This window comes from Suricata suricatta, chromosome 6 (assembly GCF_006229205.1).
Source record: "Suricata suricatta isolate VVHF042 chromosome 6, meerkat_22Aug2017_6uvM2_HiC, whole genome shotgun sequence".
In the NCBI taxonomy this organism is placed as follows: domain Eukaryota; kingdom Metazoa; phylum Chordata; class Mammalia; order Carnivora; family Herpestidae; genus Suricata; species Suricata suricatta.
In genome coordinates this window covers 85,941,457-85,967,557 of record NC_043705.1, presented here as the reverse complement: position 1 = coordinate 85,967,557, position 26,101 = coordinate 85,941,457, and the positions used below count along the sequence as shown (strand labels likewise).

At 41.9% G+C, this 26,101-nt stretch overlaps 1 long non-coding RNA gene across 1 annotated transcript; it reads left to right on the top strand.

Moving 5' to 3' along the window:
• Positions 1-17,417: 17,417 nt before the first annotated feature.
• LOC115294561 lies at positions 17,418-25,389 on the top strand. The gene is made up of 3 exons (XR_003909958.1): positions 17,418-17,700; positions 18,118-18,206; positions 24,775-25,389. It is a non-coding gene; the product is annotated as an uncharacterized LOC115294561 (long non-coding RNA).
• Positions 25,390-26,101: the final 712 nt, after the last annotated feature.

Below are 26,101 nucleotides of genomic sequence, written 5' to 3'. Positions count from 1 at the left end.
TCAGATGAGAGAGCACACGTCCCTGACGGAGGAGAACATACCAGAAGTACCGTGAGGGTAAACGTCCTATGGAACACCATTATCAGAACTAACAAACAGTCACTGGAAATCCCCATGGTGCCCTTAAGCCATTACACATCTTCCAGACTTGCATTTGTCTAAGCTCATGTTGGGTAATTTGTATTTTCAATTTGTAACACCTCCTGAGATAACAAGTTGCACTGGTTAGTCATACATAGCTCATAAATCTCCACTTCACTAAAGCAACAGCCTTCTAGGCAGGTGGCAAAACCCAGGAGAAGGAGTTCAGCTGCTCTTTTCAAGTGTGGGCTGAATCTTCCCTTATTCTATAAGGTCTGAGGTAAATGGCCAACTTCTATAATCTTCGGTCTCTTCACTATGAGATGGGGATCATGGTACCCAAGCCACACATGGTTCAGCCATCAGAGACCTTGACCCACCATTCCTTCTGCCTAGTATGCTCTTTCCTATACCTTACCTACATGGCTTGCTTGCTCATTTCATTTAAATGTTTGTCCAGGAGCTTCTGCCTGGCTTAGTCAGTAGGATACCTGAATTTTAATCTCAGGGTCATGAGTTCAAGTCCCATGTTGGGCGTGGAGCCTACCTAAAATAATAATAATAATGATAAATGAATAATAAAATAAAATATTTGTCCAAAGCTCACTTGTAAAAAAATGTTCAATATCTGTACTATAAACACCTAAAAAACTAGACAAAATATAAAAAACTCTTTTCAGACCTTGGACAATAAACAGAAAAACACGTGGAAAATTTACTAACAGTAGGGCAGCAAATCAGATTAGCTTTACAAACGTGTTGGTTTTCTGTCTGGAGTTAGTTTCTGGAAATCAGAAGAGGGAGGAGAAGCCCAAGTGGAGACTAAAATCTTTCTAAACACAAGAAGACAGAGGAGACTGGAATTTGTAAGGAGGAATATCGAGAAGATTTCCAGAAGAATACTGGAACTAAACAGAGAAACATCCTCCAAAATCCTTGTAGGGTTCTCCTCCCTGTCATTGGATGAATACTAATGTATGTGTGCATGGGGTGAGACTACAAGGCTGTGCAAAGACCAGAGCTAGAAGCTGAACAATTCCCATTGCTCACACACAGCTGGGAGACATTTGAGTTCCCACCAGCAGAGTGGAGAGAAGTCACTAAAAACTAAGGATATTCAATAGAGACCCCAGACACAACCCAGCTACTGCAGAATATACATTCTGGTCAAATGCACATGGAAAACACTGTTAGATGAAAAGCTGGGTCATAACGAGTCTTAACATTTTTAAAGGGACTGCAGTCACATGGTTATGTTCTCTGACCACATGGAATTAGGTGATAAGTTGATAAGAAAAAGATATCTGAGAAAATCCTAAATATTCAGAAATTAAGCAACATACATGTTGAATGATCCATGGGTCGAAGAAGAAATCACAAGTGACATTAGAAAATATTTGACAGAATGAAATGAAAGGGAGGCTTCAGTGGAATGGAATACAGAGCCCAGAAACAGCCCCACACAAGTACAGACAACTGACTTTGACAAGGGTCTTCCAGAAGCAATTGAATGGAAAACATAGTCTTTAAAAAAAAAAAAAAATGGTACCAGGACAATTGGATATCCATAAAAAAAAAAAAATAAACCTGAACCTAAGCCTCACCCCTTATCCAAAAATCAACTCAAATGGGCTGTAGATTGAAATGTTAAACATTGAACTCAAACACTTTTAGAAAAACAAAAAGACATGGGAAAAAGTCTTTGAGACCTGGGACTTGGTGAAGAGTTCTTAGATATAACACCCAAAATGTGACCCATAAAAGAAAACAAATCAATATGGAGGGCCTGGCTGGCTCAGTCAGTGGAGTGTGTGACTCTTGATCTTAGGATTGTTAGTTTGAGCCCCACATTGGGTGTGGATATTGCCTCAAAGTAATAAAATAAAATTGATTTTTTAAAAAATCAATAAATTAGACATCATCAAAATGAAAAGCTTTTGCTTTGTGAAAATCCCTGTAAGACAATGAGGCCATTAACTGCAAACTGGAAGATCAGACTTGCAAACCATTTATGTGACAATGAACTCACATCTATAATATATAATGAACTCCCCAAACTCAAGATTAAAAGAAAAAATTAATCCAGTTAAAAAACGGGCAGAGACATGGAGAGGTATTACATAAGGAGAATAAACGGATGGTGAATTGTTGCATAAATAAGCCCATGATGGCCTCTATGTATTGACCTCTGTGTTGCTTACTTCTTCACTGCAGGACAAGACCCATTAGCTTAAAAACCTGCTGATGCCAAACTCAAATTTGTATACATCCAGGTGCTTTAAACATAGCCCAAACAAGCAGATTTTTAGCCATTTAGAGTCTGCTTGCTTGGCATTCCCTGAAAAACCTCATCTCATACCTGTTGACTTCAGCTAGAGCCGATGGCTGTAAAGTATCTGAGCTACTTTGGCCCTTAGGAGTTCTGTGATTCATAATTTCCATTCCAGGCTGCTGAATGACACTGCCTAGACACATAATCCTCTTCTCGGGTCCTCCTCTTTCCTGCCCTCTTCCTCTTCTGAGTAACAACCTCTCAGGCCACAGCCTCTGGACAGACTCCAACTATGAGGGACTTCTCCCGCCACTCTGTACAAGCATTGCCCAATAAAATTGGTTGTGCATTACTACCTCTCACGATTGTATCTTTTTCCTTCATCCGCCCCAAATCCCTCAAATCCCTGACACAGATAAACACATGAAAAGATGTTCTAGATCACTAACCATCAGGGAAATGCAAGTTAAGATCATAATGAGATATCACTCTATGCCTATTGGAATAGCTAAAATTAAATATATGGACAATACCAAATGCTGGCTAGAATGTGGAGAAACTAGATCTCTTGCTTATTACTGGTAAGAATACAAAATGTATGGCCACTGAGGAAAGTAGTTTGGCTACACCAACCAACCCAAGGAATTTCAAGGAATCTTAGATGTTTATCCCCAAACAATGAAGACATATGTCCACATAAAAGAATGCATACAATTGTTTTAACAGCTTTATTTGTAATTGCTCAAAACTGCAAACAACAAAAATGCCCTTCTGTTGGTGAATGGTTGAACAAACTGGTCTGTCCATACTGAGAAGTATTACTCAATAATAAAAAGAAGCGAATTATTGGGGTGACTGGGTAGTTTAGTCAGTTAAATGGCTGACTCTTGATTTTGGCTCAGGTCATGATCCCAGGGTTGTGGGATCGTGCCCTCTGTTGGGCTCTGTGCAGAGTGTGTAACCTGCTTGAAATTCCTTCTCTCTCCCTCTGCCCCCTCCCCTGCTCTCATGGGATCTCTCTTTTCTAAAAAAAAGAAAAAGAAGAAAGAAAGAAAGAAAAGAAACAAAGAAAGAAAGAAAGAAAGAAAGAAAGAAAGAAAGAAAGAAAGAAAGAAAGAAAGAAAGAAAGAAAGAAGGAAGAGAAGGAAGGAAGGAAGGAAAGAAGGAAGGAAGGAAGGAAGGAAGGAAAAAAGAATAAGCATATGATTCCATTTAAACAATGTTCCCCAGATGAGAAAATGGTATTGATGTCTAATGGGCAGGACTATCTACAGGGGTTGGGGGAGTGGAGGGGAAGGAAGTAGGCGTGGCTACGACATGGAAGCCCTAGAAGGACACCTGTGGCGATGGACTGGCTCTGGGTCGTTATTGCAGTCATTGTCACCCACATCCACAAATAACATAGAACGAAACACACATATTGTACCAATGTCAAATTCATGGTGTTGATATTGTGTTTTTATGTAAGATATGGAGAGCATTCATTTAAACTGGCACGATAAAATTTCTCCTGAACAACTCCACTCAGCCAGGACAGTCCCCCTATAAAGCATGGACCAACGCCCCCTGGGATGTCACCACTCACCACCACAGGCACTCTCCAGCACTCTGTGTGCTAATGCTCCCACCAGGTGAGCTGTCTATTTACCAGGAGTAAGTTGTATTTGTTCTCAAGCCTGTTGGGACCACTTGAACTGTTTTTCTAATTACTTAATTAAAATAAACATAATAAAAACCAATTAAATATGAGTGGGATAAGTAAGAGACTTGCTGTTTCAATGAAAACTAAATTGAAGGCTTTGGAAAGGCTCAAAAAAAAAAAAAAACCCAGCAAATTGCACATACAAAATTATGGATGTCGAATGAGGTGTGGGTGAGCCAACAGTAAAGGAATCAGAATGAGTAGGCATCTTAAAAATCCAAAAGGATGCTGCATTCTGATTGTTTCCCAAAGATCTCTGAGTTCTTGCTCCTTTTTACAAAATCCTAAACCGGAAATTTCGGATGTGCATTGTGAATGATGTTCATGCAGGAAAGACAACACAAAAGATCAGTGCAAGAACACACACAAAGATCTGGGCTCTGTATCAATGGTTAGCAGTGTGATAGATTTAGACACAGACGGCGGTCAAATAAAATGCTTTGTATAAGGAGTTGTCTAATACTCAAATCCCCATCTCAACTAACTACCGCTCCAATTACTTCTAAAGGTTTCTCCTATACTCCCATATATATATTTGACAATGCACATCAAGAATCACCTCCAAAGTTCTACCCTCCAAGCCTATGACCCACTGATATACATCTGAAGGGTCTCATGACTGAGTTTTAACTAAGTTATAATAAATGACCTATTCCTAACCACAGCTAACCCCTCAAGGTCCTGGAAACCTTGTTTCCAAAATACCTTAGAGACTTACTCTATCCCTAACCTCCTCCCAGCCTGAAGGTATATAATCTAGTCACTCTTCACAACCTTAGTGTAGCTCTTTCTGCCCATGGGGCCTGTCCCTGTGCTTTAATGAAGCCACCTTTTTGTACCAAAGACTTTCCAAGAATTCTTTCTTGGCCATTGGCTCTGAATCCCAACACTTCAAACTACATCAAAAGGACCTACAAGGGAGAATGGCCCAGCAGGAGCTTCTGGAAAGTACATGAAAGAGCCAGCTATTAGATCTTCAAATGTACTTGGCTGACTTTTGTTTTAAAACAGATTGGTGATGGCATTGGGATCCAAAGCACGGTTTTTATGGCATTTGGGGACAGTGAGAAACACAGGTGTGGTGCCCTACAAATCCTTTCGAGCTCACTGTCTTCGAGTTTCCCAGGGCTGTGGGCGAGTCCCTCTTGGTTGGAGTTCTGCTCATTTTACATTCAAGCTTTGGCTTGAATTGGCCTCCCAGGCTGGCATGAAAAGTTCTGTCTGTGCTGACAGGAGGCTCCAACAGAGCACCAGTCCTTAGTCCATGGCCCTTGGGTCAGTCCACAATTCTCATGGGGTTTTGTAATGATTGGAGGTCCGGAGTCAATGGCCAAGAAAGAATTCTTGAGATGTCTTCGGTGATTCTATTAAAGCACGGGGACAGGCCCTGTGGGCAGAAAGAGCTGCACTGGGGTTGTAAAGAGCGGTTGGTTGTATACTATGGAGTTGGGGAAGGGAAGGGCAAAAGAGAGAGGCCTCCAGGAGGCCTTTGATATACTAAAGAGGACTCACAAGGTGCCATTGGCATTGCTCTTGTCAAGGTTGTTTTCCTTCTAGTAAGGCATTAATATTAGGGCTGTAAGGGGTTCCTGGAGAAATGTTATACTCTGTATTTGCCTCAAGTATTTGTCAATGGGCTGTGCATTATAAGGACACCTAATTTTCCCTGCCATTTCCTTCTTGCCTCTGTTACTCACATCACTATGTGGGGGGCTGATATTAGGGGCTCTAGGAAACAGCGTCTATAGGTTTCTGGAGAGTAGGCTATTGATAAGATTGTCTTTTTCTTGTAACTCACCAAGACTTATGTAAAGTGATGGATACTCATGTCCTGAATGACCATGATCTTGATTAGTTAACCATTTGTTTTCCCCTTTCCTTGGTTCTTGGGCAACCAGGAGTGCCTAAGGAATGTCACACAAACCCCATCTTGGGGGGGGGGTGTTTATGGGGTGTCTGCTTGCTTTATACTCCCTCATCAATTCCACATTGGAATCCCCTCCCCTGTTCCAGCCAAAGTGCTCACATCCTGGGGTTTGCTGGTTTAGTCCTTCCCTCATTTCCAGTCCCCAGTCCCCCTTAATGACATCTACCTGTTTAGCCCACACTGAGAATTACTGGGGGCGCACAGCGCCTTCTACTGGTCAGCCTGCAGTCGTTTCCAAACACCAGTCCTTGGTTGGGTCATAGGACTCGACTCCATGTTGGGAACACTGGGGAGCAGCTGCACTTCTCTGCTTGCTGGGAATCACCCACCATCCCCACTCTCTGGGGCTTGTTGCTTCCGTTCTTCCCCTGTCCCTACTTCTCCGGTTGTCCTTGTATCCACAGTCCTCTTCCTCAGCAGGGCTGGTTTCTATACAGGAGGTAAAGGCTTAGCTAAAAGAAAAATAATAAATGAATAAGTAGATAACAATGGAATGAATCCTTAAAATCTGTGAGTTAAGCATTCCATCTTTCAGCACACCTGCTTATTTTATATCTAAGAGTTATGGTCCCAGAAACTATAAAAATCTAGAAGCTTATTTTGTGACCATAAGAACTTGGCTTGGTAGCCATCAGATTGAGGACTGCAAAATAAGGCCAGGCAGGAATGTGAGAACTGCATCCTATTTGGGGCTACATTTGGCTGGACAGAAATGTGAGTTGAACTCCAGTGGTGGCTAAGTTCCCACCAAATGGCTGCCAGCCTCATAGGCATCACAACCCAGGATTACAAAGGCCATTAGGGAGAACGTTCCAATTAGATCAGATCATTTAAGAAATGCACTTAAAAGCATAGGTTTCAAACTTCTAAAAATTACTTGGTTGAAAGTTTCATTCCAGGGGCGCCTGGGTGGCTCAGTGAGTAAATCATCCAACTCTTGATTGCAGCTTGGGTCTTGGGTCATGATCTCATGGTTAGTGGGTTCCATCCCTGCATCAGGCTCTGCACTGACAGCAGGAAGCTTGCTTGGGATTCTCTTTCTCTCATCCTCTGCCTCTCTCCCCTCCCCAAGCTCATTCTCTCTCTTTCTAAAAGTAAAAAAAAAAAAAAAAAAATTTTCTTTTAAGGTTTGGAGCCAATGGCCAAGAAAGAACTCTTGAGATACCTTCAGTGCAAAAAGGTAGTTTTATTAAAACATGGGGACAGGATCCAAGGTCAGAGTGACTGGTTATATACTGGGGAGTTGATGGTGGAGGTAAAGGCAAGGGAAGTTTCCAAAAGGACTTTCATATACTAAAGAAGATTCACAGGATCCTGGAGGCTTAGCTACTGCCAGGCTAAGGTTGTTTTTCCCTCTAGCAAAGCATTAACATGAAGACAGTTGGAAGTTCCCGGAAAAATGTTATACTCCTATGGCCTCAAGCATTTGCCAATGGGCTGCAGATTGTAAGGCAATTTAATTTTATCTAAGTCCTCCTGCCTTTGTCCCCCACCTAATCAGTACCTAATACAAAAGCGTGAAGACTATGTAATTCTTGCTGTTTCCTTTATTTGAATACTCATTCTAAACTATCCTTTATCCCAATGGGCTTTACAGGGCCATAAATAAAAGGCAGCTTCAGAGGCAATTCAAATTCACCTATTCCTTCTTCAAGCTCAAAACTTTCCTTGTTTATCTCAAATGTCTTGTAAATTATTGGCTCCAGAAAACCAAAGTCCTTTGTGGAGAAAACCTTGCATTTTTCTCGGTCCCTTGAGGTTATAAATATTATCCTGTTTTTTTTTCAGAGACTTTTTTATTTTAATGCTTTTATTTATTTTTTGAGAGACAGAGAGAGACAGCATGAGCAGGGGAGGTCAGAGAGAGAGGGATACACAGAATCTGAAGCAGGCTCCAGGCTCTGAGCTGTCAGCACAGAGGCCCATGTGGGACTCGAACCCACGAACTGTGAGATCATGACCTTAGCCGAAGCCAGACGCTTAACCGACTGAGCCACCCAGGTGCCCCTATCCTGTTTTTGAAATGTAAACATAGCCACATAGCCTACAATCTCCTAAGACTGAAGCTAAAAAAATTAAAAGGTTAGGGGGTGGGTGGGAATAGGCCTTTTAAAAATTGATGTGCCCAAACCCTGTCACAGCCATTTTAAGAGTATCTTCTCCACAAACATTAGTAACTATGAAGTTTCTGCATCTTTGATGTCTTTGCATCATATATGTTGTAAATGGGAGATTTTTTTTCCTACCTCTGGACGGTATCATGAAAATTGATCTGTAAAAGAGCTGTATTATTTGGCTTGAAGGAATGGGTTGGTAAGGATGGAGCATTCTAAAACTCTCAGAAAGACAGAAATTAACACAAATGGTTTTGAAGTTTGTGTGATCTGGGAACATAGTATCAAAGCTATCTTAAGGCTGTTGGTTTAATTAAGACAGATATATCTTTAGAGTTTCGGCATTAAAATGAAAACTCTTTCTGCCGGGACCTATTTAAAGTCCATCAAGTCAATATTATCTCTGCTACAGACTGTCTTTTAATTTTATTTTAGAGAGATAGAGAGAGCACAAGTAGGGGGAGAGGGGCAGACGGGGAGACAGAGAGAATCTCAAATGGGCTACATGCTCTGCCAGACATGGGGGTCGATCCCCTCACCCTGGATCAGGGCCTGAACTGAAATCAAGAGGTGGACGCTCAACTGACTGAGCCACTCAGGTGCCCTTGTTACAAAACGTTTTTAAAAATTTAAAATTAGTGTGGGACAAGGACTGACTTTGACGCCTCATGAAGTTTTGCAGATTAATCTCAGCCTAACTGTTAAGAACATATAAATTGAATAGATGTAAGTAACATTTTTTAAAGGTTTAGGTAAAATTTTAAATAGTTTCCCAAATCTTTTTGGTAACCTAAAACCTTAAAGTATTGCTGAAGTAGAGGGTTGTTAAATTCATTAACCATCTCAATCATTTCCAAAGAAGATAAAATAATGAATCATTAATTACTGCACATAGGCCTATCTAATTTTGGCTTCCTTATTACAGAGAGACTAAAGGTAAATTTGAGTCTGTTGATAAACATTTCGTCTGTGTGCTTTCTTGAAAGACTGTGCTATTAAAAACCACATTTCTAGGGGCACCTGGGTGGCTCAGCTGGTTGAGCATCTGACTCGGTTTTGGCTTGGGTCATGATCTCATGATTTCTCGGGAGTTCGATCCCCCATAGGGCTCTGCGCTGACAGTGCAAAGCCTCCTGAGGATTCTCTGTCTCCCTCTCTCTTTCCCCCTCCCCCACTTGTGCCCTTTCAGTCTCTCTCAAAATAAATAAATAAAATTTTTAGAGGCACATTTTCAGAAATTATGAAATGTGTTCATATACTCGCCAACCTAAAGAATGCTCCCATAATCATTCATAATTGCTTACTACTTGCTTTAACTAGGAGTTAAAGTTTCCAAGGGTTAAGAATTGTAATTAATGTATGTGGTTAAAGCTACTAAAAATGAAGAAGAAAATGCTTCCATATGCAAGAAGAATAGGATGTGTGGTCCAGTAAAAGAAGGTATGAAGAATGGAGATGCAATTTTTTTGGGGGAGGAAAAGTAAAGTTGTAGAGAAATTGTGAAAGAAGAAATCTTTGGAAAAGAATTTTATGCATGGTCAGGAGTAAGGTTGTAATGAATACATTTTAATATCAAAAGTAAGCTAGCACAAAATTAGAATTTGGTTTTCTCTCTGTTAACAGGACAAAGTTATTTGTTTTCTTTTTTGAACTTTTGGTCTCCTTCTGATAACATTGTGAAAGTTTCTGTACCTTTTAGGGGACCTGCCTAGAAGATAATAGTTCTGTGTTCTTTTTCTGTTGTATTTGTATAGACGTAGAAGAGTTCTAAAAGTTATGTGAAATTCCTGGAAATCTGATACGTCCTGGTAAAAGTCATCACTTGTAATTATTACTCGCTTAGCTTCTGAAACTGCTGTCATCAAAATCGAGGCTCACACTAAACAGAACTGACCCTGAGAATCCAGAAAGTGTCCTAGCTGACTTTTATACAAAGGCAGCATCAACAAAGTCCACTAAGATTGTGGCAGGTGTGGATGAAGTCCATTCTGCTCTTGCAAAAAAATGTCCCCTCATTGCCAGACTTTGCCATCCTGATGTCCTCGTAACATGACCACAGTGTGCTCCTGAATCTGAATGATTAAGATGGGTAAACAATGATTATAAATTAAACACACATTTGGGGAAATGGGAATTCCAAGATGGCCACTTGGTTCCTCCTGGTTCCCCGACAAACCCTAGTTTTCTTGTTCCTTCACCAACCACAGTGCATTTCAGATGACTCGGGTTGTGAGTGGACGTGGGTAGGGAGACAGCTGTAAAATTTCAAAAACAGTCTCTCAGCCATGTCTGACCTGTTAGGTCCGTAATCCTGAAAAAAATGTTTTTGTCTCCAGAGGCCCCAGGACCTCCCTGTGGATCTTTGAACACCTGGAGCTGGACTTCATTCGGTTTCCTCTTCGTACAGATTGTCAATATGTTCCTGTTAGTGTATGTATACTTTCTGGATGGGCTGAAGCTTTCCCTGCTGTGACAGTGGCAAAGAAAGTGTTAGAGAACATGCTTCCCATTTGGGGCATACATTCCAGAGTCTCCAGTGATCCAGGCACCTGCTTCACTGGACAAACCATATAAGCCTTAGTGAAAACCTTACGAATTCCTTGGAACTGATGCTGTCCCTGTCACCCTCAATCATCAGGTAAGGCTGAGTGACCTAATGGGGTCCTCCAACTTAAAAATTTTTCAATTTCTCAAGCTGCTGGCCTTCCCTGGCCCAAGGTATTACCTTTGGTCTTGCTGGCTGTTCCCAGTAACTCTTTGGGATCTGCAACTTCACCCCACCTGAGATGATCACTGCAGACCAATGTCTGTTGTCCCCAACTTCCTGCAACTTTCTGACCCCTCACTGTCTTACGCTACTGTGACCAGTTACTGCAAGGTTCTAACGTCTTCTGCTCAACCCTAGACCCAAAAAGCTGACAAAACCTTCCCCACACACTTCCCAATGCATCATTTGGCCCCTTGGTGGCTGCTCAGAAAGCCACTTCCCTTGGTCCCACACCCTGTGACATGATGTCACACCCAAATTCACATGTAGAGAGGTGGTCCTATACAGAGGAGGTGTCAGCCAAGAAATAAAGAAAGAAACAGTGGAAGGTATCCGAGAGAGCTAAAGTATGTACCCCAAGGTACACATCAAGTTGAAGGAGTGAATAAGAACAGAACAAACCTTGAATAATGGTGATCCGAGCCAAACACTGAGCCTATTTGTAAGTGCCTATTCGGAGAATTTGAATGAAATTTTCCCTACTAAGATTTAGAGAAAGGAGTTCTGGAGTAAAATCAGAGTTTAAGCAAGCCCTGTCCCTTCACAGCTGAGTCCCTGAACTCCTTCTATTCTCCGTCTGCAAATCTAGGAGAACACTCCTCACCTCCTGGAAATTAAATAAAATAACATCCCTATGGGCCTCTGGCTGGCTCAGTCAGTGGAGCAGGCAACTTGCCAACTCAGTGTTGGGAGTTCAAGCCCCATGTTGCATGTAGAAATCACTTTAAAAAAAATCCCTAGATTGGCACAGGCTGATGCTTAGTAGGTCCGTAGAAAGTTTCTTTCTTTCCCTTCTTATTTTATCTAACATTGTTCATCTGTCATAATGATGAGCTATTCAGCAGAGACGTTTAACACCTGAATAACTATCAGTGACCCCTCTAAAATCTCTCAGCTGTGTACATTTCAGGTAAGAAAGAACGGTGGGATGACTATAAAGGAGTTATTAGCTGTGAGGTATGAATTTTAATGAAGTTTAATTTTAGATCAATTGTATGAATGTATTCTTAGCTTTCCTCACTCCATAAATATTTGCGAAGCATCTACGTACCAGGCATAGATTCCTAGGCTCTGTTTTGGTGAATGTACACCTTTGGAGGTCGACACTCAGAATTCGATGTGAGCAGAGCATCGTTTTGATAACTGAACTGTGAAAGCAAATCTTCCAGTGTCTTTGAGCTCGGGAAGTGGACTTGGGGTACTACCAGCAAGGGTCACAGGGTAACTACTATGACCCAGTGGTGGCTCCAGCTACCTTGAGGGATTTGTCCTTGCTTCAGTCATGTCTTGCTTTAGCATGTGCTGTTCCCAGTAGCTGGATTTCACTTCCTTCTCCTTAAAAAACAAAAAACTTCTCCTCTGAGCATCGTCGCCGTCCCTTCCTCCACCATCACCCCAGTGTAGTTCAGACACCTGCCCTCCACCCTGCTCTATCACAGCACCCACCACAACCTGTAGTGGTTACGGATTTCTGGTTATGTTTCCACATAAGATGAAGGACTCCTTGTGGACAGAATCACGCTGACACATCTGGCTAAGCCTAACACATGCTTGGCATACAGCTGGCACCCAGTAGAGGAAAGAAAGGAAGGAGAAAAGAAGGGAACCGACTACATTAATACATAAATACTTGACCATATACATAAATATATAAATCCATGAATATAGAAATATGTATATGACTGGGTCAATATGTAAAAGAATCGGTGTTTTGTATATTTATCTTTTTAAAAAATTTTTAATTTTTATTTTTGAAAAAGAGAGACAGATTGCGAGGGGGGGAGGAACAGAAAGAGAAGGAGACACAGAAACCGAAGCAGATTCCAGGCTCTGAGCTGTCAGCACAGAGCCTGACAGGGGTCTTGAACCTACAAACCATGAGTTCATGACCTGAGCTGAACTCAGATGTTTAACTGACTGAGCCACCCCGGCACCCCATCATTTTATACTTTTGTGTAGTATATAGAACATGAATTTTGGTGAAGTAATTTTGCAAAATTGCTTTGGTTTTAATTTTAGAGTTTCAGCATCTTAAGTCAATGGACAAAGAATCACCATTTTTATTCTTGCTGAAGAAACTGAAGCAGAGAGAGAGAAAATTATTTCATTCAACTTACTTGTTAGTCACAACTTATAAATGGACAGAAACTCCATTGAAATGGAGTTCAGGGAATTTATTGACTCTGGTATTTAGGAGTCCAGGGACCATATTATCTTTGGAAACAGCTGGATCTGGCGGCTTTTCCTACTTCTCGGCTCTGTTTTCCTGAGGCCGACTTTATTCAGATTCAGATTCACATCACTGATACTTCTAGAAACTTCAGTGAACAAAAGAACAACAGTGTTCCAGCAGTAGCAACAGAGGTCTCAGAACTGAGTCCCATTAGTATGCCTTGAGTCCTGTGCCAATCTGTGAACCCACCACTGGGGGGGAGGGAGAGATACCCAAACAGGCCTGGGCCATGGCTCACCCCCAGAGTTCGGGGCTGTGTCAGAGCCTCCTGAACACCATGGGAAAGGGCGGGAGGGGTGCGGCTTTCCAAAAGGACACCCAGGTGCCGTCAACAGGAGAGGAAATGGCTGCCAGAAGGCAGAACAGTATGTCATCAAAGTAAAGTTATGACAGAGGGTGGAATTGATGGCTTCTATGGGATAGAAGTTGCAAAGTGCTTGAGGTGGTGGGGGTGGAGAGCAGGGTAAGTTCCAGAGCTTGGGCAGTAGTACTGAGAAAAAAAGGAAGGGAGGGAGTAGAAAGATGATGGGGAGGGAGCTTGGGAGAGTCGAGGTAATGATCAGGCTGTGCTGGACAACGTGACAGAGCAGGGAGGGAGGCATGATAGCCAAGTGACATGTGGTCTGGACAGATGACATGAAGACCCTTGCTTCGAGGAGGACTCTCATGCATGCATGCTACCCTTTAAAGCAACCCCATTTCCATTTAGCATCATTATAACTTGGGAATCTCATTTCCTAATTTAGAGAAACTTCCTTATGCTCTTTGTTCGTTTTGAAGGAGTCTGGTGTTTGGAATCGAACTTCCAACAAACATGCCAGTTCTATATTATTATCACTCTTAATCTCCTGATTCAATAGAAAGAACATTGGATTTGCAGTCTAACACATCTTGTCAAATCCTGCTCTCCCACTTGGCAGCTATGTGAACTTGACCAGGGTCCCTCCCTCTCGGAGCCTCAGTTTTCCAAATTGTAAAATGGGAGTTAACCAGAAATACCTCATAATATTTTTCTAATATTGTGGATAAGACCCACAAAACAGCAAGTGCTCAACTCCTATGAGGTGCTATTACTGTGATTTGCTGTGTTTGAAGTTTATAGATCTGAAACAAGATCGCAACTAAAGCCGGCACAGGAAGGTCCCAGATGGGTCTATGGCATTGGAATTTTTCATTATGAAGCAATGCTTCCACTTTCTGAAAATCGACATTAAGCCAGGGACTTTTTCCCCCCAGCACCACTCAGGATTTCCACAGGGTAGCAGTACTTAGATAATTCATTTTTATTCATCTGAGCCACACAAGAAAAGGTTACGTCTTATCCAAATACTGCCAGGCAGAAATGAACGGGAGGGGAAGGGAGCTTGGCTGGATTTGAACTTGAGCTGTAGCCTGCGCCTTTATAGGAAAGTCAATGACTTGCTGTTTTTCCCACCATGTAAGCCCATCCTTCATCCCCTAACTCTCACTATTACTAGTCTTTAGCCTGGGGACAGGGCTCCAGGAGACCTAACCTTTGCCCTAAGAAGCTCATCATCTACAGCAGGAGTTCGGGAGCTGTTTTAATAAAGCACCAGATAGTATGTATTTTACACTTTGCAGGCCACATGGCTTCTGTCACAACTACTCATCCCAGCCATTATCGCACAAAGGTAGCCAGGGACAATCGGTAAACAGCCAGTGGGGCTGTGTTCCAATAACACTTTACAAGTGGCCCTAGTTTGTGCTTTGTTTATTCTATTACTTACTGACAGAGAAGTGTTCAAGGTTCCTAATTCAAAACAATTGGCAGTAGAAATTGTTTGCTAAAAACACAAAATCAGGGGCGCCTGGGTGGCTCAGTCGGTTAAAGTCCACAGCTTCGGCTCAGGTCAGATCTCACGTTCATGGGTTCGAGCCCCACGTCAGGCTCTGTGCTGACAGTTAGCTCAGAGCCTGGAGCCTGCTTCAGTTCTGTGTCTCCTTCTCTCTCTGCCCCTCCCCCTCTCATGCTCTGTCTCTCTCTGTATCAAAAATAAATAAAACATTAAAAGAAACCTCAAAATCAAAACTTATACAAATATATCTTAGGCATTTTATTTTGCATTATAGCATGTTGAAATAAGAAATCACCTTGAGCTCAATACTAATGAAAATTTTACTTGAATGTGAGTCACAGCTGAAACTGTGCTCAGAAGCAAATACATAGCTTTAAAGGCCTATATTTAAACAGAAGAAAGTCTGGAAGACACTCATCTAAGAATCCATCACAAGAAGTTAGAAAAAGATGAGCAAATTAAACCCAAATGAAATAGAAGAGGAAATAATAAAGAACAGAAAGTAATTAAATACAATGGAGACAGATTAAATCTTGCATGAAGAGCATCTAGTGTGTAATCAACACGCAGTGAAGGGCAGCCTTCCCTTTCACTTATGTTGGAGTGCTGCTAGCCTTACTCCGTTCGCATAATGCTGGCTTTAGAGCTGAGATAAATAGCTTTTGTCACGTTAAGGGAGAATTGATGAATTCCTATTTTATTATTAAGCATTGGATTGCGACAAATGCTGTTCAGCAGTCTTAGAGGTGATCACATGATTTTTCTCCTTAAAGAGTTTTTTTAATGTTTATTTTTGGGGGAGAGAGAGGGTGAGTAGGGGAGGGGTGGAGAGAAGTGGGGACAGAGGATCCGAAGCAGGCTCAAAAGGTTCAGAAAACACAGAGCCTGACACAGGGCTCAAACTCACAAACTGTGAGATCATGACCTGAGCCTAAGTCAGATGCTTAACTGCCTGAGCCACCCAGGCGCCCCCTGATATTTCTCTTTAAATCAGTAATTTAATCAATTTCTGATAGGAACTCACCCTTGAATTCCTGAAATAAGCCCTACTTTGCCCTACCATATTATTTATGTTTTCTTTCACTTGTGAGAGGCCTTTTATTTTTAAGCCTTTAACTTTTAACTAGATGCTGCACTATGGCTTCTAATACTTTAAAATTTTGAACTAGTATTCATAAGTGCCATTAATCTGTAGTTTTCTTTTTGTCTCAATTTTTATCAAATTCACTAATGTTATTATGTAAATAAATGGAAAACGTGATTCTTTTCCTTTTTCTTTGCTCCTGATAAGTTCAAATAAAATCAGAATAATCCATTATTTATGTAACTTTTTGTTTTAAAGAATTACAGATTTATAGAAAAGTTCCAAAAAAAAAAAAAAACCAAGAGTATGACTTGTCCATATGCCCAGATTCCCTAAATCTCTATATCAATTTTTCTGAACTTTTTGAAAGTAAATTATAGATATATCCTTCTAGTCCTAGATACTTTGGTGTGTGTTTTCTAAAACAATGACATACCCTTACAATAATCACAATAGAATCGTCAAAGGAAATTAACACTGATACAGTGCTAACATCTAATTCACAGGCCTATTCCAGTTTTATCAGTTTCAAAAGTATCGTTCATAAAAATATTGTTTTCTATTTAGCTCCCAGTGCGGCATCATGCATGCATTTAGCTCTTACATCTCTTGAGTCCCCTTTAATCTGGAGTAATTCCTTAGCCCTTTTCTTCAAGTATTTTGACATTTTGAGATGTGCAGGCTATTTATTTTGTGTAATATTCTCAACTGGAGTTTGTCTGGTGTTTACTCATGACTAGATTCAAATTGCACCTTTTGTGTGAGAAATACCCCCGAGGGGTGGTTATGTCCTTTATAGTGCATGGTATCAGGAGACACGTAAATGTTCATCTGTTAACAAGCCACGCTAACTTTGATCATTGATGAATATGGTGTCTGCCAGTTCTTCCCTTATAAGGAGTATCTGTTCCTTAATAGTTTGGTCAAAATTCCTCAGAAACTTTATAGAGTTTTTCCCCCCATGGAAGGGATGGTAGCTCTTTCAAAACGTTATATTTAGTTTATTTAGACTTTAATCTCTTCTAAGATAAGATTTGAAAAATCACACTTTCCTGGAAAATTGTTTATTTCATCTAAACCTTAAATTGGTCTTTTTTAGGGAGTGGGACACATAAATGCCTGCACAGATAATTACAGCTCACAGGGCCTGCAGGACTGGTGCTGTAGAGGCAAGCTGAGGACAACTCAGGAAAAGTCTGTTAAGTGTGCAGCAGCCAGAACCTTCCCTTGAGAGTGACAGGGATCCTGTGGAAGGTTCTGGGCTGGGGAGTGGCATGATCATACAGAGGTGTGTACACAGTGGGTGTAATTGTGATGTGGTGGCTACAGACCATTATGAGCCTGGAGTCCAGCAGACTTGTGAGGAGATATGTACAGTACTCCAGGTGAGATGCACAGGAACATTCTAGTAACTGTCCCTTGAGTGGAAGAAAGAGGTGCGTCAAGTGTCTCTCCAGCACTCCCCTGCAAGGCCAGTCTACACGGACATACAGTCCAGTGGGAACTGTAGGCTTTGGCAGCACAATTTACACTGGCAGAGTGCTGCATTACAGCAGAGGCAGGCTGAAACAGGTCTCAAGGTAGCCAAGAGTGAGCGTGGTTTCCAGAAAGGGAACTTGCTTCCTAGTATTTTCAGTTGTTGCAAATGATTTGTGACTCATCCGTTCTCACCATGTCATCAGTGTCACTAACTATGCTAAAAGGTAGGTGCGCGCACACACACTCACACACACACACACACACAAACACACACACAGCAGGAAATAAATAGAACATTCAGGGGAGCAATCGAAGTTTGAATCTTTTTTTTTTAATTTCTTTCCTTGTACTGTTATTTGTGGCATCCCTTCTGAGGCAGCATCATAATCCAATTATAACTGCTAACACTTATTGAGCATTTACTGTGTGCCATGCACTGTACCAAGCATTTATGCATATTAGTAAACTTACTGAATCTTAAACAAACAACAATAACATGTTATGTAATACTATCTGGGTTTTGAAGATGAGAAAACCAAGGTTCAGCAAGAGAGTCCTTGATCAGAAATTCAAACTAGATCTACCTGACTCCAGACACCAATGCCTTCCAGAAATGACTGCTATTCCTTCCATTATTCCAGCATTTCTGATTCATAGTAACATAACAGTATCCTGTTTGATCATCACAGCAACTCCCCTTCAAACCATTGCCATGTTCCAGAAGGAGAGGGTAAGTCTTGGGGAGGTACAGTGGCGAACCTGGGGTCACATAGCAAGGAATGTAAGCAAGGTTTGTATCTAGACTTCTAAGACAATTGTCCTAACCATTGGGTACCCTGCTTGTTTCTTTCCTAAAAGTTTCAGTCCTGTCTGCATTGATGTGCATCTTATATTTCTGATTCTGAATGACTAATCTCATTTTAATATATACACTGAACTTACAGTAGAGAAGAATCTAAAGTTGACCGCCATCCCATGTATCTCTCCCATACACACATGAAATATGCTAGTACTACTACTACTAATAGTAGTGAACATAACCCTTGGCATGCTTTAAAAAGAAATTTTCTTATGACTTTGTTCTAAAGTGCCTGTGCACCAAAATTGCAGAATAGTTCACAGAACTGCCTTTAAATGCTTTTGGAATAGATGTGTTTCTTGCTCTTTAACAAGGCCTGGACTTTATTCATAAAGATCTTGAAATCTATGCCTTTCACTTTTTAAGGATTAAGCTAAAAGCATAAAAAAGAAAAGTCATAGTTGAGGGGCTTTGTCTGGCTGGCCAAGACAGATCCACCAGCTGCCTCTCCAGTCTCCTGTCAGCTCTGGCCATGGGGGACAGGCCACCACTGCCATTTCAGAGCAACTAATGAACCAAGAGGAAAGGAATTATCCCTTCCTTGAGACTCACCACATGCCAGGGGCTGTGCTCGGCACTTCATACATTTGAGAGGATGCATAGCAAACGGGCTAAATGTGCACACTCTGGAAGCCGCCTGTCCAGGTTTGAAGCCCACATCTGCCTTACTAGCTGGAGGCCTTGGTCAAGTCTCTTAACCTCTCTATGACTCAGTGTCCCCTCTGTAAAATGAGGATGGCATAGCACCTACCTCATTGGATCATTGCCAGTTAGTACGTGTCAAGCACCTGAAACAGTTCCTGGCACACAGTTAGAGCCTCTCTCTAAGTATCAAGAGTAATTATTACTATTGCCTTATTCAAACCTCAAGTCATCTTGTGATTTAGGGGTTCTTGTCCTCTTCTCTAGGATGAGGAAACTGAGGCTCAGAGCAACAAAGTGAATATGGCTGAGGAAGCTGCTGGAAAAATTGAATTTAGCCCAGCTTAATTCATTTTCTAGCTGCTGGGCTCTGTACCCATATTTACCTTCGAGATTCATGCTCTAGCTGAATCATGTCCCAGCAAATGGAAATTCAGAAGTGGCATCACCATCCATAGGACAGTAATGAAGGGCTGCTGACAATCAGACACACAAGAGCTTGGTCTTGTTCAATTCTGCTGTTGCCTCAGTCTCAGCATTCTAGTAGTACTGCTCTCCCCATCAGTCTAGCCACTCACCCACCCACCCCCCACCCATCCATCCACTCACCCTCCCACCATATATCCATCTACCCACCCATCCAACCTCCATCCATATATTCACCCACCCACCTACCCATCTACTCATCCCCCACCCATATATCCATCTATACACCCACCCACTCATCCACTCACCCTCCAATCCATATATCCATCTATCCACCCATCCAACCTTCATCCATGTATCCTTCTACCCACCTACCCACCTACTCATCCCCCATCCATATATCCATCCATACACCCACTCATGCATCTACTCACCCCACCATCCATAGATCTATCTCTCCACCCACCCACCCATCCATCAAGAAATATTTACAGAGACTGTTCTCTTTGTCTCCTGGTGAAACTGCCAAAATCTTTATACTAATACCAGGTTGAATTGCAGACTAAATTCTGTACTAGGTGCTAGAAGGACATAAAAGGATTTTGACAGGTCTTCACATAAACGTACACCTTTTATTTTCAGTATCCAGAATACATTTACCTTCTATGTCTACCACACCCCAACAGTGAAGGATTACTCATGAGACATTTATCAATCCTCACCCAAGGCAAATTGACTAGTTCTATCTATAGCTGACACATCCAACTTCACTTGCTTGAGATATATGTTTTTCCCAATATTCAAGTGAAACAGTGCCAACCTCCCATCCTACTTATCAGAGAATGTCTTTCTTCTCTCACAGGGGGACCCAGCAGGAAGTCAATTCAATCTTAGGAGGCAGGTCTGGTAGCCATCATCAAAAACCAAAAATCCCTGCTTGGCTTAACAGTTGGCCCAGGCTCCTGTGGCAGTCTAGCTTTTGTAGCTGATGGGGCCACACTACGGTAGATCTGACACGGGGTTCCTGACATCAGGACCATCTCTACCTGGGACAGGCATCCCCCCACTTCTGGGCCTCTCCTGCTTTCTCCAGATTCACAAAAAGGAGGGCACATGAGAATGAGGGATAAAGAGACCTCTTCCCAAGAGGTGTGAGTCAGCTACAATGGCAGCGGCAATCCTATACTATCCAGAGCAAAGCTCCTTGGGCACTCAATTCTCTCTATACATACCACATGTGTGCACACTTCCAGGCACTGTCCATGATCCAGGAACTCTGTGTTAGAAAAATCCAAGTATCATGCCATGTACTCTACCTAGCACTAGTCCTCCTCTAAATTTTTAGGGGAGTTTATATAAAGAAGCAGGTGGGTCAGGTCATTGGACCCAGTGGTCCCTCACAAGGCCAAGGAGCTCATCCCATCACCAGAACCCTGGCTAGGCCTCTGCACACACCCCTGTCTGGTCTGGAATAAGTCTTTCTCTCCCCCAGACCCTTGCCCATCTACATCCTGCCCCATGATAATTGGTTGTTGGAATGTCCGTTCTCTCGACCCCTGTCTTCCTAAAGACTGATATGGCCCAAGTGCCCCAGGCTAAGATACCCAGTCTTCATCTTGTATTCTTTTCCAAATTTCCCACCACCTTGTTTTCTGAGATCCTCCCCTTCTGCCCTGGAAAGCATTATTAGGCTGTGGGCCAGGGGTGGGAGGGAGACTCTACAGGCTGTGGGCACCTTTTATAAGCTTGTTCTGATCTTTATAGGAGGAAATGGATGCAAAGAGGCCCAGCACAGTGCCTGATAGACACCAGTAAACTTCAGCTCTCTTCCCTCTTCCTCAGAATCCTTAATTTTCTTTGAAACTAAAAATTCTTCTCTAATTACCCTTGACTTCAAATGTCACATTCTTTAGCCCATACCCTATTACTAATCCATCCTTGCCTGGTTCCTCCCACATTCCTTTTGTTCATGTTAAAGATGACTTTTCCTTTTCACCTGTGTAAGTCTTGGTGCCTCCTACACTGATTAATTCAGCTAGATTGAAAAAGAGGACGAGTTCTTCCTCCATAAAACTCCAACTAATCAATCATCCCAGAACCACAGCAGTTGGTGCAATGGCAGTCGAAAGAGCAGCAATGCTATTGTCAGTCCTGGGACCTGGCACTTCAGAGCCGAAAGATCTCATGCAAGTGATTTTAATTTCATGTGCCTCAGTTGGCTCATCTGTACCACCATCACTAATAAAGTTGTTGAGAAATTTGCACATAGGCTGGAAAGAGGGGCACCTGGGTGACTCAATTGGTTAAGCGTCTGACTCTAGATTTTGGCTCAGGTTGTGATCTTATGATTCGTGAGTTTGAGCCTCGTATCAGGCTCTGCGCTGACAGTGTGGAACCTACCTGGGATTCTCCCCCTCTTTCTCTCTCTCTCTGCCCTTTCCACACACACACACACACACACACACACACTCTCTCTCTCTCTCTCTCTCTCTCTCTCTCTCTCTCAAAATAAATAAATTAACATTTAAAAAAATAACCTGTAAGTCTCCAGGGCAAAACTGACTTATGGGTGCAACCTAACTTGAACTTCCTACATCTGGACAGACAGACCAGGTTCTGAGTCTGTTTATGCCACTTAGCCTAGTTTTATGTGTAGAATGTACAGAATACTTCATCAGACAGGAGTAGAATACACATCTTCTCAAGCTCGCATGGAACATTCAGGAAGATAGACTATTTCCTAGCCCATGGACCAGAACTCTTCTAAAAGTTTTTAAAGAATAGGAACATTACCAACACACTAGAAATCAAGAATAGAAAGATAGCTCCCAGATATGTGTAAATTAAACAGCACATTTCTAAATCATGCATGGGTCAAAGAAGTCCCAAGCAGGGTTAAAAGTATTTCAAACTAGATGAAAATGAAAGTGCAATTATCAAAATGTGTGGGATGCAGCAAACACAGTTCTAATGGGAAAATTTATAACATTAAATGCATATACTAGAAGGGGAAAAAAAAGGAAAGATCTCAAATCAATATCCTAAGCTTCCACCTAAGAAACTAGAGAACCATAAGTAACATGAGCCTAAACAAAAGGAAAAAATAATAACAAGTAAACAAAAGGAAAAAATGATAACAAATAAAGAGCAGAAATCAATGTCAATGACATTGAAAACAGAAAAATTTTAAGGAAAATCAACAAAACCAAAAGGTGATGCTTGAAAGGACCAATAAAATTAATAAAAAATGGATAAACCAAAAAAAAGGAGAGAAGATCTAAACTGCAGTATGCGAAATAAAAGCAAGTTCATCACAACTGATTCCACAGACATTAAAAGGATGATAAATGAACAACTCTATGCTCCAAATTTGACAACTGAGATGAAATGGACCGATTTCTGGAAAGACACAAACTCACACAGCCTGCAAATCCCTTGATCTGTTAAGGAAATCAAATCAATAGTAACCTTCCAAAAAAGAAAGCACTAGGCCCAGATGGTTTCACTCCTAAATTCCATTAAATATTTAAAGGAGAAGTAATGCCAATTCCCTACACTCTCTTCCAGAAAATAAGAGAGAAAATATTTCTGACTCATTCTGTGAATTTTATGAGCAATTGCATCCCCAGGTATTTATCCAACTGATCTGAAAAATTTATATCTATGCATAAACTTCCATGCAAATACGTATAGCAGCTTGTTTTCATAATTGCCCCAACCGGGAAGCAATGGAGACTCCTTCAGTAAATGAAAGAAGCCAGTCTGAAACGGCCATATACTGTATGATTCCATTTCTGTGATATTCTGGAAAAGGCGAGACTAGAGAGGAAGTAAACAGGTTGGTGGTGACCAATAGCTTGGCAGTGGGAGACTTGAATAAGTAAGGCATAGGAGATAACTTTAAGGGCATTAAAACTATTTGTGTGGTGCACTGATGCCAGAGACAAGCCAATGATGCAGTTTTCAAATCCTTTTGAACAGCACAAAGAATACATCTTAGTGTATGGAAATTTTGTTAAGTTGTTTTTTTTTTTTTTAAGTAATTTCTACACCCAATATGGGTCTTGAACTGATGACCCTGAAATCCAGAGTCGCATGCTCCTCCCACTAACCCGGGCAGGTGCCCCCAGTGTATGGAAATTAAAAAAAAAAAAAATTAACCGTGAAGTCAAGGATTCCAGAATGGAATGCAAACTGTGACAGAAGAATGTCACTGGAGTGTCAATGTATGAAATAACCTCATGGAAGGGGGTGGAGAACACAAAGGGCTGACCTAAGGGACTTTGGAAATGAGGAAAGAATAACAAGCTATTTCCCACTAAGGGACAGTCTATAAATACCTAGCCAACACTCCTTAAAACTGTCAGGTCATCAAACACAGGGAAAGTGTCAGAGGCCATCACATCCATGAGGAGCCTAAGAAGACGGAGTGATCACAGGTAACATGGTGTCCTGGCTGGGACTGTGGAAGAGGAAGTGGACATTAGGTAAAAACTAAAGAAATCTGAATAAGCCATGGACGTTAGTAAATAAGAATATATCAATATTAGCTCATTCATTGTAACCATACTAATGTGAGACAGTAACAATAGAAAAGAGGGTGTGGGGTGCCCGGGAACTCTCGCTACTATCCGTGCCACTTCTCAAGAAATTGAAAACTATTTTAAAATACATTTTTAAGGATTTCTTTTTATTAATGTTTATATTTGAGAGAGAGAGCATGAGCAGGGGGAAGGTAGAGAGGGGTGAGGGCACGGCAGATCTGATGCTGGCTCTGCGCTGACAGCAGAGAGCCTGATGTGGGGCTCCAACTCATGAAGCGTGAGACCATGACCTGAGCCAAAGTCGGATGCTTAACAGACTGAGCCAGTCTGAGGTGCCCCCAGTTTTTTGTTTTTATAATGTGAGATTCCAGTACTTATTTCTTGACAGACCTCAAACTCCATCCTCTGCCAGTTCTCTGACCCCTCCTCCGTCCCTTCCCTCCTTCCACCCTCTACCTCCTTTTAAGGAATTTGGAATCTCTGTCACATTCACACCTGTGGTCTGATCATGGTCAGGGCAGGAAAAACAAGAGAAATAAAGCCGACCACCTACTCCTCAACCCCTCCTTACTGTGAAGCCAGAGGAAGTCGGAGCAGAGGTCATGTGACATGTAACCTCGGTCTCCCTAAGGAAATCAGCCATTAACATGAATTGATTCTCTGACCAGGTCCCCAAAGACCCTCTTCCATACAAACCTTGTGCCTGATATAACTTGGTGTCTCAATTTAACGACCACTGTCCACATTTGAAGATTAGCCACTGTTCCTGATTAATACCTGATTTCAGCATCCCCTGTGCAACTGACATGCTGTTTTCTCTCTAACAGGCCATTGAATCTGAGTCTTCCCACTTCAATTTCCTCCTCCTCTTAGACTACAAGATCAAATAAGGAAAGCTGTCTTTTCCTTCAAGCCTGCCCTAAACGCTTTTATCCTCAAACTTCGAATTTACCACCTGAAGCCTTCATATCTATTCTCTGGAAATGTCTAAAATGAGCCTGTGGGAGCAGTTAATATAAAAATATCACTAAAACATTTAATATCTATGTCAATGATGAGAAAAATAGAATTTGAAAGTCTCCCAAAAGGTTAAGCCTGAACAAACGCTGGGGTGTTTTTCAGTTTCAAAATAATCTGAAGCGGTTTGGGACATCCTTGCAGACCGCATTTTAGAAGAAGCCCTAAGACATTTGTGCACTGACAAGCCAGCTGGAGAGCCAGAGACTTCAGCAGCAAGAGCGGCAGTCGCCTTGTGCTAGGGGTCTAGGACCCCTAGGGCTTGAGCTTCACAAAAGCACCCGGAAATCTGTGAGACCGGAGCTGGGGAAACTCATTGGTTTAAAATATGACCAAATAACTCCAAGATGGAAATTATGAATAATTTCAAAACCACATTTAAAAACCCATCTTTTTTTGTAGCAGTAAAATCATACTTAAGAGGATATGAGAGCTATTTATACGTCTGAGGTGATGCGCGATGAGGCAACGCGAGCAAGGGTATGGTAGGGTCTGCAAAGGTTTAAAAGCACGCCAGCCTCCTGAAAAGGGTTGCTTTTTGTCAGTTCCCAGGATTTCAGATGGGCTCTCACTCATGACCCTCAAGCTACGATTTAGTCATTTCCCAAAAGCCGAACTGAGAAAATGCTTTAACCTACCAAAAGGCCACACACCCTATTGTTTTCTAAACGAGATGCATTTGATCAACAAAATTGTTCCAAAATTGGGTTCTGGGGAAGCTCAGTAAAAAGGGAGATTTGTGTGGAAAAGACCCCCGTGTAGTGGAGGAGGGTTGTGCCCGGGGATCGGGGGGAAGGGGCTTTGGAGCTGATGGTCAGGAGCCCCCACTCTGCCCTGGACCCTGAGGATCCACAAACCGGTTCAGAACCTCTCCCAGCCTCGGTCAGATCAGGCTTTGCCTGTCAATCAGGAAATGTTTACACGTGAGCGCAGAAGGTGGTCAATGACCGTTCATTCTTTCAAGGACACACCCAAGCCTCCCCTTCTGCCCCCAGCAGCCCCGGCTGGGTCTCAACATGCCTCACGTCCGTTTAGCCTGTTTCTTAAAAAAAAAAAACAAAAAAAACAAAAAAAAAACTATTTCACTACAGGCACAGTACACGTAAACATAATCTTTCTATAAAAACCAAGAAATAT